The 15,026-nt window shown below is 36.4% G+C and overlaps 1 protein-coding gene across 1 annotated transcript in view; it reads right to left on the bottom strand.

The window, feature by feature from the left end:
* LOC111158714 (interaction protein for cytohesin exchange factors 1) overlaps positions 1-15,026 on the bottom strand; it is a 207,122-nt gene that overhangs the window by 137,320 nt on the left and 54,776 nt on the right. Inside the window, exon 2 of the mRNA XM_022520933.1 lies at positions 14,309-14,352. The gene's annotated coding sequence lies outside the window, so the exon portion shown is untranslated. The remainder of the gene's footprint in view (positions 1-14,308; positions 14,353-15,026) is intronic.

The raw sequence follows: 15,026 nt of genomic DNA, 5'->3' as shown, positions 1-15,026 counted from the left end.
GTATTGGAAGTCCCATCTAGAGCTATCAGTCAGAAAGAAAATAAAAGGAATAAAATGTATCAGAATTGGAAAAGACAGTAAAACTGTCTCTATTTGTGGACAACAAACTTTTGTATAAAGAAAATCCTAAAGACTCAACCCCCAAAAAACTGTTAGATTTAATCAATGAATTTAGTAAAGTTGCAGGATACAAAACTGATATAAAACTGATGCAAAAAAAAAAAATCAGAAGTGTTTCTATATACTACAACAAAGTTTCTGGAAAAGGAATAAATTAATCCCATTTACAATAAAATACTTAGAAATAAATTTAAAGAGGTGAAAGATATCTAAACTGAAAACTACAAGATGCTGAAAAAAGAAATTGAAGATACAAATAAGCAGAACGGTAGTCTGTGTTCATAGCCTGGAAGAATTAATATTGTTAAAATGTCAGTACTACCAAAGCCATCTATAGATTGAATGCAATCTCTATCAAACTTCCAGTGGCATTTTTTTACAGTAGAAAGAACACCCCTAAAATTTATATGGAAACACAAAAGACCCCAACAAGCCAAAGAAATCTTCAGAAGGAACAAAGCAGGAGGTATCACACTCCCTAACTTCAAGCTGTACTATAAAGCCATACTCATCAAAACAGGAGAGTGATGACACAAAAATAGACAAATAGACCACCAGAATTGAATTGAGAGACCAGAGACAAACCCAAGCATATATGGCTAACCAATATTTGACCAGAGAGCCAAGGATAATCAGTGGAGAAAAGACAGTCTTTTCAATAAATGTTGCTCGATGATTGGATATTCAAAAGTAAAAGAATGAAACCGAACCCATACATTAGAAGGTGGAAGAGGAACAGTAAAGGATCTTCCAAATTGAGAGGGAACTTTGAGACCAAAAAACAAAGTAAACCACTCCATACCGTTTGCACACTTTCATTCGGGGTAGCTTACTGACTCGCAGATAGATGACCTGGGCACTAAGCAGGTGTTCTCCAGAAAGTGCGGACATTGATCCACAGCTTTTATAGAGTGAGGGCCATTATGGTGAGGTCAAAGGGTGGTTATCTAAAGTGGTGCCAGAGAGAAGCTCAAGACAGGCCTTCCTGCCGTATGTTAACCTCCAAGGGGCCTGGAACACACGGTCCTAAGGGGATCATGGTGCAGACATGAGCAGGGAGGGCCAATGGCGGAGTCAGCATGGTCAGCACTGCTACTCCCTATCTTTCACCCCCACAGAATTAACTTGGAATAGGTTAAAGACCTAGATATAGTACCTAAAACCATGAAACTCCTAGAAGGAAATGTAAGGAACAAAGTCCTGACATTGGTCTCAGTAATGATTTCTTGGATATGACACCTAAAATACAAGCAACAAAATCAAAAATAAACAAGTGGGACCAAATCAAACTAAGAAGCTTTTGCACAACAAAGAACCCATCAGCAAAGTAAAAAGACAAACCTACGGAATGGGAAAAAGCACTTCCAAACTATGTATTTGATAAAGGCTTAATATCCAAAACATACGAAGAACTTCTACAACTCCAGGGCAAAAAACAAATAATCCAGTCAAAAATTGGGCAAAGGACCTCAACAGACATGTCTCCAAAGAAGATATATGAAAGGTCAATGTGTACATGAAAAGATAGATGTTCAACTGGTCATTAGGAAAATCGGCCATTAAAACTACAATGAGCGGGGGCGCCTGGGTGGCTCAGTGGGTTAAAGCTTCTGCCTTCGCGGCTCAGGTCATGATCCAAGGGGACTGGGATCGAGCCTCGCATTGGGCTCTCTGCTTGTCAGGGAGCCTGCTTCCTCCTCTCTCTCTCTCTTCCTGCCTCTCTGCCTACTTGTGATTTCTGTCTGTCAAATAAATAAATAAAATCTTAAAAAAAAAAACAACCCACAATGAACTATCACTTCATGTCAGTTAGAATAGACATCCATCATCAAAAAGACAAGAGACGACAAATGTTGGTGAGGCTGTCGAGAAAAGGGAACGCTTGTACACTGTTGGTAGGAACGTAAATTGGTGCAGCCACTAAGGAAAACGGTATGGAGGATCCTCAAAAAATTAAAAATAGAATTACCACGTGTTCTAGCAATTCCACTTCTGAGTATTTATATGAAGGAAATCAAAACACTAACTTGAAAAGATATTGGCACACCTATGTTCATAGTATTATTCACAATAACCAGACACAGAAAAAACCTAAATGTCCATAAATAGATGAATGGATAAAGAAGTTTTGGTGCATATAGATATGCAATGAAGCATTATTCAGCCATTAAAAAAAAGGAAATCCTGCTATTTGGAACAACATGTATGGACCCTGAAAGTGTTACACAAAGTAAAATAAGTCAGAGTCAGAAAGACAAGATTTTACTTACATGTGAATCTAAAAAAAAACAGGCAAACTTATAGAAAAAGAGATCAGACCTGTGGTTACCAGAAGCAGGGATTGGGGGAGGGGGAATTGGAGGACAGTGGCCAAAAAGTACAAACTTCCTGTTGTAAGATAAATAAGGTGCACCATGATGACTAGCTAACAGCGTTGTATGATATACGGGAAAGTTGTTAAAAGTAAATTCTAATAGTTCTCATCACAAGGAGAAATTTTTTTCCTTTATTCTTTTATTCCTTTTTTAATTGTATTTATATAGGATGGATGTTTACTGAAGCAACTTGAGTAATCATTTTGTAATATATGTAAATCAAACTGTTATGCTGTCACAGAATACAGTCAATAATACTGTAATAAGATTGTATGGTGACAGACGGTAACTAGACATCATGGTGATCATTTCATCATGTATATAAGTATTAAATTATTATGTGGTACACCTGAAACTAATACTTTATACGTCAACCATATTTCAGTAAAAAAGCAAAAACCATCATGCTGTATACCTTGAACTTATACAGTGATGTTGTCATTTATTTTTCAGGAAAAAAAAAAACTGGAAAAAAATTTTTCAAGCATAGGGTGACTTCTCTTAGAGGCTCTTACCGTGATATTTGGCAGAATTACTGCAAACTGTTTTTAGTCTGCATATCAAGTCTGTAAAGTAACATCACCTATACTTTTACAAAGAAACTAACATATAGAGGAGGAAGACCACTTACATTCCACAGCTAGCACGTTATACAGGCAGAATCTGAACTCAGGTCTTCAGACCCCAGGCTCAGGGCCCTTTGAATTTTAGCAGTGTTGTCTCTTACAATAATCTTTGACTTTTCAGCTTCTCCTTAACAACATGCTTAATTTTTCTGCAAACAGTCAATATCATTACATTCTTGTAGGATGAAAGAGAGTGTGTGTAAATTGTTTACCAAATCTGGACAATTCAGAGGGGGCTTATGTGACTCAGAGTAATTGATACCTTGTCCTCAAAGGGCCATGGGAGACCACAGATGAGCTGTTAACAGGGTAATTTTGAAGGATCTGATCAGGAAGGACTACATCTCCTAGAAAGAGACATTGGACAGCCAAACACAGCTTGTTTGGGAATTGAGTATCCTTGCCAAGACTTCATTCAGAAATAACCTCTTGGTCATCATCCTAAATGGGCAGGCTCTTCTATCCTATCAGCCTGCCAACCACCCTGGTATAAGTACCAGAATTTTACATCTGCTGACAATCCTGGGTTAAAGTTTGCAAAACATCTAACGCAAGAGTGAGAGAGAGATATATAGCCAAGACACATCTATTTATCCTTTCTGAAGAATCCTTAAAGTCATCCCTAAATACCCTCAAATTGAAACATTTGTTGACACAATTCACGTTGACAATTTCACTTAAGAAGTGCTTAGCTTTCTCTGGCTGGAATCATAATACGTATGCAAAGAGACACCTAGTGGCCCAACGTGTACGTACACTATTTTAGCTAGAGACCAAACACTGAAACATTATTGGAATCCCTATTTTAGCATTCTTTTGATTTGGATAGGTCATTTTTTTTTAACTACTAGAGTTCTAAATGGAGAAATTTAAATTTTACAAAAGAATATTTTGTGTTTCTTTCTAAAGGAAGTGTTTGCTCCTCTATTTGTTTTTTAATTAGATGATCTTACTGCATAAAGTCCTGAAAAGTCACCCAAAAATTAGAGTAGACTGTAATTGGCCAGACACTTCAGTTCACCTTTTCCGGAACACATGTGTGATTATTTTTCTGTTTCCATTACTTTCTAGACTTTGTGTGTGAGATTTTCCATTTGTCTTTGGGTTGTTTTATTCTTGCTTTTAATTCAGTAAAGCCAAAGACTTTTTTTCCCAGCCAGCTTCCTGTGGTCCGCCCGGCTTCCTGTGGCCCGCCCAGCCTTGTTACCTCACACTGCCTTTCTCACTCACACCTCACCTACACAGCTTTATACCCACCTCCTCATAGTTCATTCCCATGTGCACCTGTCCCACTTCCACCACCTTAGATAACATCATCTAACCTCAAAAGTCTGCCATCACAAAAAAACAAGGAATTGTCTATTTTTTCTTTACCCCATAATACAGAAATTTGGTTATGCCTGAGTTTAGATTAGAAATTGTTTTTAATTAGATACATTTAATTGCAATTTATATGACCTCAGAGACTCAGACTCATAGGTTTTTAGATCTGAAAGAAATAGGCTTATTCTGGGGGGACCCAGGACAATTTATGAAGTCTGATTACTCTGAGATGGCCGTGTCATAAAAACTCATGTGGATAGTTCCAGGAAGGTGATGCACCATGCTTAGAAGAAGAAGCCAAAAATGCCAAGGCTCTAGATGTGTAGATGAAAAAGTGATCTAAGAAGTAGATTCTCCTCCCAACTGTTCCAGCTAAAACCAGGTGGATCAGAGATGAGCAGCAAACCTAGGCCTTCCCAAATCCTATCATGAAAGAAAGAAGCCAGACACAAAAAATATATAAACAGGCAAACTAGGCCATAGGGTTTAGTAAAGTACACTTGGGTCATAACACTGTAAAGGAATGCAAGGAAGTAATGAATTACCTCAAATGGCCGTTGAGGGGTTACCTTTAGGAAGATGGCAAGATTTATTGGAACGGGCACAAGAGGAGATTCTAGAGTTCTGACAGTATTCTTTTTTTTATTTTTAAGGTTTTATTTATTTATTCGAGAGAGAGGGAAAAAAAGTACAAGTATGGGAGAGGGGCAGAAGGAGAGGGAGAAGCAGACTCCCCACTGAGCCAGGAGTCCAATGTAGGACTCCATCCCAGGACCCTGAGATCTTGACCTGAGCCAAAGTCAGACACTTACCCAACTGAGCCACCCAGAAGCCCCAACGATATTCTATTTCTTGACTCCCGTAGTCTAGAATTTATGCTTTATGATAAATCACTGAGATATTCAAATTTGTTTGTACATTCTTCTATATTTATATTTTAACATAATGTATTTTATATTGCAAAATAAAAGTTATTTTAAAAACAAAGATCTAACAACGTGTATCTAAAAGAAGAAAAACTGGGGCACCTGGGTGGCTCAGTCGTTAAGCGTCTGCCTTTGGCTCAGGTCATGATCCCAGGGTCTGGGGATCAAGCCCCAGATCATATCTTATAGGGCTGCCTGCTCAGCGGGAAGCCTGCTTCTCCCTCTCCCACTCCCTCTGCTTGTGTTCCCTCTCTCACTGTGCCTCTCTCCGTCAAATAATAAATAAAATCTTAAAAAAAAAAAAGAAAAAAAACTGAAAACAAAAGGATATGGAAGGTTAAAAATAAAAAGATGGATACAGATATCCAGGCAAACCTAAAGGAAATGCAAGCTGTGCTGAGAATTTTAATATATGAAAATATAAAATTTATACATATATATGTATATTTACCATGCATTGTTAAACATACATTTAATAGAGAAAGATGTTATAAGTCAATAAAAAAATCAAAGCCAGAAAATATAACCTTCACATATATATATATATATATATATAGCCTCAAATCAAGCAACCACAATTCATAAAACTGGAAAAAGAAGTAAATAAATGGGCAATTACAGTTGAGAATTATAGCATCCATCTCTCAGAAAACAATGCAGACTATAAGTAAATGGAAATGCAGATGACACAAATTAGTAAATTTCAGGTACACAGAACTCTGTAATTAAGAAATACACACATTTCCAACATACATGATATATTATCAAAAATTGACAAACTACTATATTACAACAGAAGTCTTGATAAACTGCACAGAATTGATTTAACACAGATTATGTTCTCTGACTATAATGCTTTAATTATAGAAATTAATAACGAAAAAATAGACATTTAAAATGTCTATATGTCTGGAAACAAAATCTCAGACTACTAAAAAAAATCGAATCCAGAAGGAAATAAAATGGAAAATATTTGGAATTTATCACCATTGAAGATACTACACATCAAAATCTTAGGGCACGCAACTAAAACATTTTTGGGGGGGAAATATAGACCTTAAATACATTTATCAGAATATAAGAGGGAATGAAAACAAGTAAGCTAAGAGCTCAACACATGAAACTGGAAAAATAGCAAACTAGCAAACCAAGGAAGAAGTAGGAAAAATAAAGGCAGAAATAAATGAAATAGAAAAATAAGGGGAAGATTAATAAAGCACAAAACTAGTTCTTTGGACAAAAATTAATAAAATAGAACTCTAGCAAGATTGACTAAGGGGGAAGGAGTGTTAGATACAAATAAATACTTCTGAGTGAAGGCTCTGAGCCTGCCAATTATTCAGCCTGAAATTAACTTCAAAAATTTCATTTGGATGCAGGCAAATAGTTAAGAAGAAATCTAATATAGAAAGATTGCCTGATAACCCATTTTGCAATCTGCTCTCCTGAAAGAAGTAAAATATTCTTTGCCCAAATCTAGCTTATTCTTTCATATATTGGTCACTGGGAGTAAAAATCAATTGCAAAAATCAATTGCAAAAGTAATTGCAATTGGAAACAAATGATGTGAAAAGCAAAAAAAAAAAAAAAAATTATTTACCCCACAAGTTTTTTGCAGGCAGAATTACCTAATATTTCAAGATTGTTGTAACATATAAGGACAATTATATGCACTCAAAATTCAAAATCAAACAAGTTAGAAAATTACTGTCCTGTTTCAGAATCTGCTCCTTTATTCCACCTACTCATTTTATCCCCTTTTAGCAGAGACCCCATTTCTCAATGTTCACCAGAAGGATCTTTTGGGGGGCATTTATTAATTTTTGTCCGATCAGCTCCTTTTTCTTCTCCCCACACCCAACTGAACTGGCCCCACATCCCCAAAACAGGAGCAAGCGTATGGCTTAGGTTTGTCAACCATTCACTCATTTATCAAATATTTATTGACTAACCATGCAGTAGGCACAGTATTAGAGCCTGAAAAATATAACCCTGAACAGATAAAATCTCCTTGTCCTCATGGGGCTTACATTTCATGGGAGTAGACAATTAACAAGATAAGTAAAATAAGTGGCATATGAGATGGACATAAATGAAGAAAAATAAAATAGGGATGAGTATTACAGAGAGCTCTCATTTTAAACGCGTGGATGGGAACAGTCTCACTAAATAGGTGACATTTGAGTAAAGACCAGGAAGAGGTAAACAAGCAATCAGTAGAAATCCAAGAGTGAGCTGTCGGGGTCAGAGAGCAGCCAAGGCAGAGCCCTGAACTGGGATTGAAAGTGTGTCTGGCATGTGTAAGGCACAGCAAGGAGGCCAGCATGGCAGAGGTTGACTGTGCAATGAGGGGAGAGGGGTAGGAAATGAGATCAGAGAGATTACACGAGGCCAGCTCACGCGGATCGTGGGTGGTCTTTTGAGTTATTGCTGAAGACTTCGGCTTTTGACGTGAAACAGGCAAGCTTTATAGAGTTTGATCTGACACACATGTTAACAGCTCTGGCTCCAGCACTGAGAAGAGACTGAAGGAAGCAAAGACATAAACCCAGAGGCCAGTTAAGAGGCTACTGCAGTAAGTGGGAGAAGATATGAGAATGCCCTGGACCACAGGTGGCAAGAAGTAAATTGACCAAAGAACTTAACACCTTGGCCACAATGGCCAATTAAGCCAAGAGTAAATGAACTAAGGCTAGCTGGGAAATTCTCCCTAAAGCATTGGGGAAGAGTCTTGTCATTTTTTCTGGGACTTGAGCCATGAACACAGGACAAGCCTGGAGTTAGCAGTGGCCATCTTGGTGAGTCGGTGGGGAGAACAGAGAACAAAACCAAAACAGTGGGAAGAGAGCCTTGGGAGAGAGGAGAAAAAAGAAATCTTCCTGTGCCACAAAATGCTGAACTAGACATATTTAAGAAGATGAAGAGCTGAATATGACTTGTGGAATTTCAGAATGTCAAAGGCATACAAAGAATCCTAAAAGTTTAGGGATGCCTGGGTGGTTGAGTTGATTGTCTGCTTCAGCTCAGATCATGATCCCAGCGTCCAGCATCAGGTTCCTTGCTGAGCAGGGAGCCTGATTCTCCCTCTGCCTACCGCTCCCCCTGCCTACCGCTCCCCCTGCTTACGCTCTCTCTCTGACAAATAAATAAATAAAAATCTTTTTAAAAATTCCTAAAAGTTTACAGACAGGATAAAATGGTATTATATATAAAGAAACACAAATAAGAATAACATCAGATTTCTTAAAGGCAACGTGGAATGTTAGAGAATATTGGAGAAATGTTTCAAATTTCTGAATCAAAATAAATGGGTACATAAAATTCCCTATCCAAGCACACAATCAGTCATGAGGCCAAAATAAAGACACTCGCAGACATGTTTATTCTCCATGTACCCAATATGAAAACAGTGCTTGATAAAACATTTCAATACGTTGAAAAATAAATTTAAGGAGAAAAACATGAAATATAAGAAAGTCAAAACAAATGATGAGATTAAGATTCAGGAAAAGATGGCCATAAAATGGAAAAAAAATATAAAATAAATTAAGGACAATCTATCCTTGGGTGTTACACGCAAATAATAAATCATGAACACTACATCAAAACTAATGGTGTACTAACATAACATAATAATAAATAAATAAATAGATAAATAAATAAAAATAAAGCTGATCTAAAGTATGGTTTCTTATTTCCAGTACAATATCCTTTGCACTGATTTCGCAATCAATCTCACTGCATCTGGAATTCCATTTAATTTCAAGTTACAGTCTTATAGAAAAAAAGAAATAATAAAACATGACTAATAGTACAAATGAAGCCTATAGATACATTGACATATGAGGACCATTTTTTCTGTAGACATTTTTCCCACGGTTGATTATACCTATGCCTTCACTGACTCCTTTTCAATAATCCTTTTATATTTATTCCTACCTAAAGTTAGCACATAAAAAAGTGAAATTAATTTAAAAACATGAAAATCTCTTACCTATATAGTAAAACATAAGGAATTATGAATGTGACTGATTTAGGTAGGAAAATTGTTTTGTAGAGACGCCTAATCCAAGACTTTCCAGTGAAGTTTATCAAAGAGGAAATTATTAGTCCTCTCTAATAAGGACTTCATGCCCCAGATAGACCACTCATGAAGACCACCCGCCCCGCGGTTGTTGGGAGAGGCCATGTGACTAGTTCTGGCCCTTGTCTCTGGGTGGAGGAGATGTGCGTCATGTCCAGTCTGGAGAAGAGTGTGAGTGCTCCATATTCTCTCTTCCCAGTCACGTCAAACTCGGAAGCCACCTGTTGCCATGGTAGCTCCACAAGAAAGATGAGCTGCCATCAGCCTGCACCTCTGAGAGACTTTGTGGAGAAGGGGGACTTCCCCTTTTCATGTGAGCGGCAGTGAGCATACAGTGTGAACAAGAAATAAAAGCTCCTTATGTGAAGCCACTGAGGTTTCAGGGTTCATTTGCTACCACAGCATAACCTGGCCTATCCCCTGCTAAGAGCTCCCTGTGCCTCATGTATCATTTGCAAAAGTCTTTGCTAAATTTCCTTAAGTAATGTTTAAACTTTTCTTGTATAAACTGACATACCCAAGGTCATTAGAGCCTTTTTGAACACTTTATTTGGAAAGTGATTTTATTAGGAAAGACATTTATATTTCCATGGAGTATAACAAAACTAAGGAAAAATGAAGTGTCTGACAACCAGAATACTTTTGCTCCCTGACTGAGATAATCTTCCTTCTCTGCTCACTGTCCATAAACAATAAATGCAGATTTTCTGAGAAATTACCCCCCTAATTTGTGGAAATAACCTCAAAAGACTTTGAGATTTTCAGTTAATAACCTCTCAGTTTTGGAATTCGAGTCTGTCCCTTAGAAAGCTATATTTTTTTAACCAAAATTTAAGAAAACACAAATATTATTTAACCAGAAAAAATAACACCACAAATGTTAAACTGTTCTCTTGATATTTGAAAAGCTTGCAGATTCTGTTTCAAACCTAAATATAATTTTTTTTTCAGTATTTTTTCTCTTTGTAACCCAGTTGTTCCCATTCCTGTTCACACTGGTGTATTTTGTGAAAAAAAAAAAAAATTACGAGCCTTCAGAAAAAACATATGTGGTCATCTTTTCCTTAACTGCTAGCACACAGGATTTTAACATAGAGTTTATTTTAAACTAAGCCGAGAAATCCTTGGAGTCCAAGTTGTTTTTCCATTAGAGGTATGAAACTTGGCCCCACATGTTTCTGTTCTGGAAAAAGTCCATTGACGCTCTGAATCACCTGGTAACATAAATTAACATGAGGTAGGTCTTAAAACATAACCCTCATAGGCACAACAGGAAAAAATGAATTGGAAAAACATAACCTTGTGTTCTAATTTTATTCACTTAAAACTTCACAATATTCATTGCCCAGTAGGAATATGTCAAAATGATTAGACAAGCATTCTGTACTTAAAAACTCTGTGAAGTGTTGGTGGGAATGTAAAATGGTACAACTGTTGTGGAAAAAATTTAAAATAGAATTAACATATGACCCATCAATTCCATGTCTAGGTATTTACCCACAAGTACTGAAAACAGGGTCTCAATGAGGCATTTATATGTCTATGTTCACAGCAACATTATTCATGAGAGCCAAAATGCGGAAGCAACACAGGTGTCTAGCAACAGATAAATGGTTAAGCAAAATGTGGTATATACACATACAATCGAATATTATTCAACCTTTTAAAAGAAGGAAATTCTGACCTGTGCTACAGCATGAATGCACCTTGAGGGCATTATGCTAAGTGAAATAAGCCAGTCACAAAAAGAAAAATACTATAAATTCCACTTATAGGAAGTACTTACTAGTACTTCAAATTATAAAGACAAAAGATATAGTGGTGGTTACCAGGGGCTGAGGGGGGGGAGAATAGAGAGAGATTGTTTAATGGGTGTAAAGTTTTAGCTCTACAAAATGAAAAGAGTTATGGGGATGGCTGCACAGTAACGTGAATGTATTTAATGTCACTGATTTAATGTCACTGAACGTGAATGTACTTAATATTTAATAAAAATGACTTACATGGTAAATTTTATGATATGGGTATTTTACCACAATTTTTAAAAGTGAAGAAAAATTCTGTGAAGAACTCAAAATAATCATGGGACCAGAAATGTAGGCACCTGTAAATAAGAACTAAATACGGACTGGCTGCTCTCATTACACACACTTAGGCCAAGAATCACACCTTTAATGTATCAGAGTGACTCTAAAAGCAAACAAAGCTCCTTACTAATAGCTTAATGATGACAATGGTAAAGATGAAAATTATTAATATACTTCTGCATTAAGTTGAAAGGTGTTTTATTATCCTAATAGCTGGTTTAAGACTTTCTCTTAGATAAACATCTAACTTTGTTAGAAAAATACTATAATAAGCCCCTTTGTTGTGAAATCTGAGATCCAGAAATGTTTGAATATATGTGTGTGAGGCCATTAGAGGAAGGTGAAAAATCAACCCCAGAAAATGGAAGGATAGAAGTGTCACCTACAATGTTGGGGTAAGTAGAAAGCTGTGAAGACTCTGAGCTTTGTCTCCATGTTGGTTTCAAGGAGAACCAAGACAGCACCAAAATACTTGAAGAGATCAGTTCGATTACTCATAGAAATCATTGCCAGATGCACTCTACTCTTAAAGGTCATAAATTTGGGTGAGAAATGTCTGAGAATCTCTAAGAGTCACAGATGCTCTTGCTGATAACAATGTCATTCATCTATCTCTCATAACTAACATTGATTGAGTGCCCAACTGTACACTAAGTATTGTTCTAAGAGCTGTGGTCATCCTAACTCATTAAATCCTTGCATCAGCTTTATGAGGTACTAGTACTAACTCTACTCACCAAGTGAGGAAAGTGAGCCACATAAATGTTAGATGACATGACCAAGGTCACATAGCTAGTAAGTGTCAGAGACAAGATCAAACCCAGACCATCTGAGTTCAGAGACTGTCATTTTCACCACTATGCTGTCTCTGATTTTGTTCAGTGCAAGAATTTCTATAATGCTTAACAAAACTCAGATTTTCTAATTTGGTCATTAGCTGTGTCATCTTCCATAAAAATTGTCAAGTTTTATATTACAAGAGACCATAGAGTTCATCTTACCTAGTCTTTCCACTAATGCAGGGTTCCCTCATAACATACATTTTTCTTTAAAAAATAAAAATTAAAAAAAAAAAAAAACTTTTTCTGACAACAAGCCAGGCTCTTTCTAGATACCTTTGATAACAAGTAGGCCCCTAATCTGAGGATCAGAAGTGTTTTACTAGAAAAAGTACTTGACAACTTTTAGAGATGGCAAAATCCACCATTTTTTGTTAATATCTTTTGGTAACCAGTTTGCAAACCATCAACAAAAAGTGTAAATATGAAAAGTTATCAATTAAAATTCCTCAATGAAACATCAAATGTTATGGTGAATAAAGGGTTCTTTACCATAGAAGACAATGAGAGTATTATTGACTGAGTCACACAATCTGTCTCAGGAATAAATGCATATCTTAAGTACACCCATGTTGAAACAATAGGACTTCACGTGTTTGAAGACATCTAAACAGCAAATGTATGGACTAAAACTATTTTTTTTTTTTTGTCAGAGTTTGAACAACAACAACATTGGTTTTAACAACTCTGAAAGGAAAAAGAGAGGGCAATGCTCACCAGAAAGAATGGTGGTAGCTAATGGGTCATAGGTAGCAATGTTTCAAAGACATTGCAATACAACTGGGAGTGGTAGAAAGTGCATATCAGAGGCAATAATGATTGTTATTATTATGGTTTGGCTCATAGAAAAATAATAGCACTTAATATACTAATATTTTCTGAAAAATTACCAGATTTTCAGTTATATCCAGAGTCACACACTCAAAAAATGTGTCCTTGATAGATAGCTGTGAAAAGAATGCTTCCCTTAGGGCACCTGGGAGGCTCAGTCAGTTAAGTGCCCAATTTTTTATTTTACCTCAGGTCAGGATTTAGGCTCTTGAGATCAAGCCCTACATCGGACTATGTACTGGGCATGGAACCTACTTAAGATTCTCTCTCTCCCTCTCCCTTTGTCCCTCTACTTCTGCTCAGGCTCTCTCTTTCTCTCTCTCTCTCTTGCTCTCTCTGTCTCTCTAAAAAAATAAAATAAAATAAAAAATGCTTCCCTTGCATTCCCTAACAAGTTTAGAATTGTATTTTATCTTAAAAAAGAGTTAAACCAAACAAGAGATAGATATCCCAGTCAGGAACTAAGACATATAATGATTCTTTTAAAGTTATTTTATAAGTATAAAATCAAAGGAATAATGAGAAGAATTACACACATATTCAAAGAACTCCAGTCTTGCCTAGATCATTAGTGATGAACTTTAAAGGCAAGAACATCTTAAGATTGTTTTACTTTTATATTATAATAATTAAATATAAATATTTTATTTGAATAAGTAGTAAATTTAGATCAGTAAATGTCTCATTTCTAGAGTACTCAATCTGCATCTGGGCATCGAAACACATACTTGCTTACAAATAAATCCTTCACATAATTATACTTCTATGGTACTTTGATAGTTATGGTATATACCTGACCCCCAAGGGGGTCAAGAAGGATCATTCTATATATAAATTGTTTTACTAAACAACCCTCCCACTGAAAAGTAATTACCACCAAGAATCCATTTTCAAGGGATATACAGAGGAATAAACATAGTTTGTTATTTATTAATACTATTAGCTTCCCTCTGCATTAACCCTAGCCTATGGATAAATATACCTAGTCTACTACAGTTTGTTTCACAGATTAGAATAACAAAGTGGAGTACAGGTCCTTCAGGACATAAATATCACTAAAAGAAAGAATTAGTTTTAAAGAATTTTCAATTACATACCAAAAAGCTATGAGTGTCCTCGTTCCAGTTCTGCTGCCTCTGATCTGTACAAGAAAAAGACAAGAAAGGGGTCATAAGGTTTCTGCCTGGACCCAACTATCTAGAAGGAAGTCAGAATCTTACCACTTCACCCCCCAAGAAGAGGCAACAAAATAGTAACTTGCTCATCATAAAAACTACCCAATGAGTCTCTTGGAAAATGAGAAAGTTCTATCTCACAGGAAAGAAGACCTAGGTATAAGCTAGCAGGAAATCATTAAGCTGAGATCCCCTGGAATTGAATGTTTTCTAAAAGATAGTGTGAAAATAATGTTCAAATCTCTTTGAACACTGCTCAAGATATATTTTTACTTTACTTTTAAATATCTTGAAAGTTGTTCACATGGATTTAGAATTTCCATCTGTTTTCCTGGAATTCTGTCAATGGGAAAATGTTTCATATTAGTAATATCCCACTCATTGCCTAAGCCATAAGTTTAAAAAATACAGATTTTTAAGACTTCATCTTTTTAAAAGACTTAATTTATTTATTTGATAGACAGAGATCACAAGTAGGCAGAGAGGCAGGCAGAGAGAGAGAGAGGAGGAAGCAGGCTCCCCGCTGAGCAGAGAGCCCGATGCAGGGCTCGATCCCAGGACCCTGGGATCATGACCTGAGCCGAAGGCAGAGCCTTTAACCCACTGAGCCACCCAAGTGCCCCAGGACTTCATTTTTTAA

Source organism: Enhydra lutris, unplaced genomic scaffold (assembly GCF_002288905.1).
Source record: "Enhydra lutris kenyoni isolate GAN:26980312 unplaced genomic scaffold, ASM228890v2 scaffoldscaffold62, whole genome shotgun sequence".
Classification (NCBI taxonomy): Eukaryota; Metazoa; Chordata; class Mammalia; order Carnivora; family Mustelidae; genus Enhydra; species Enhydra lutris.
This window is presented reverse-complemented; position numbering and strand designations above follow the sequence as displayed.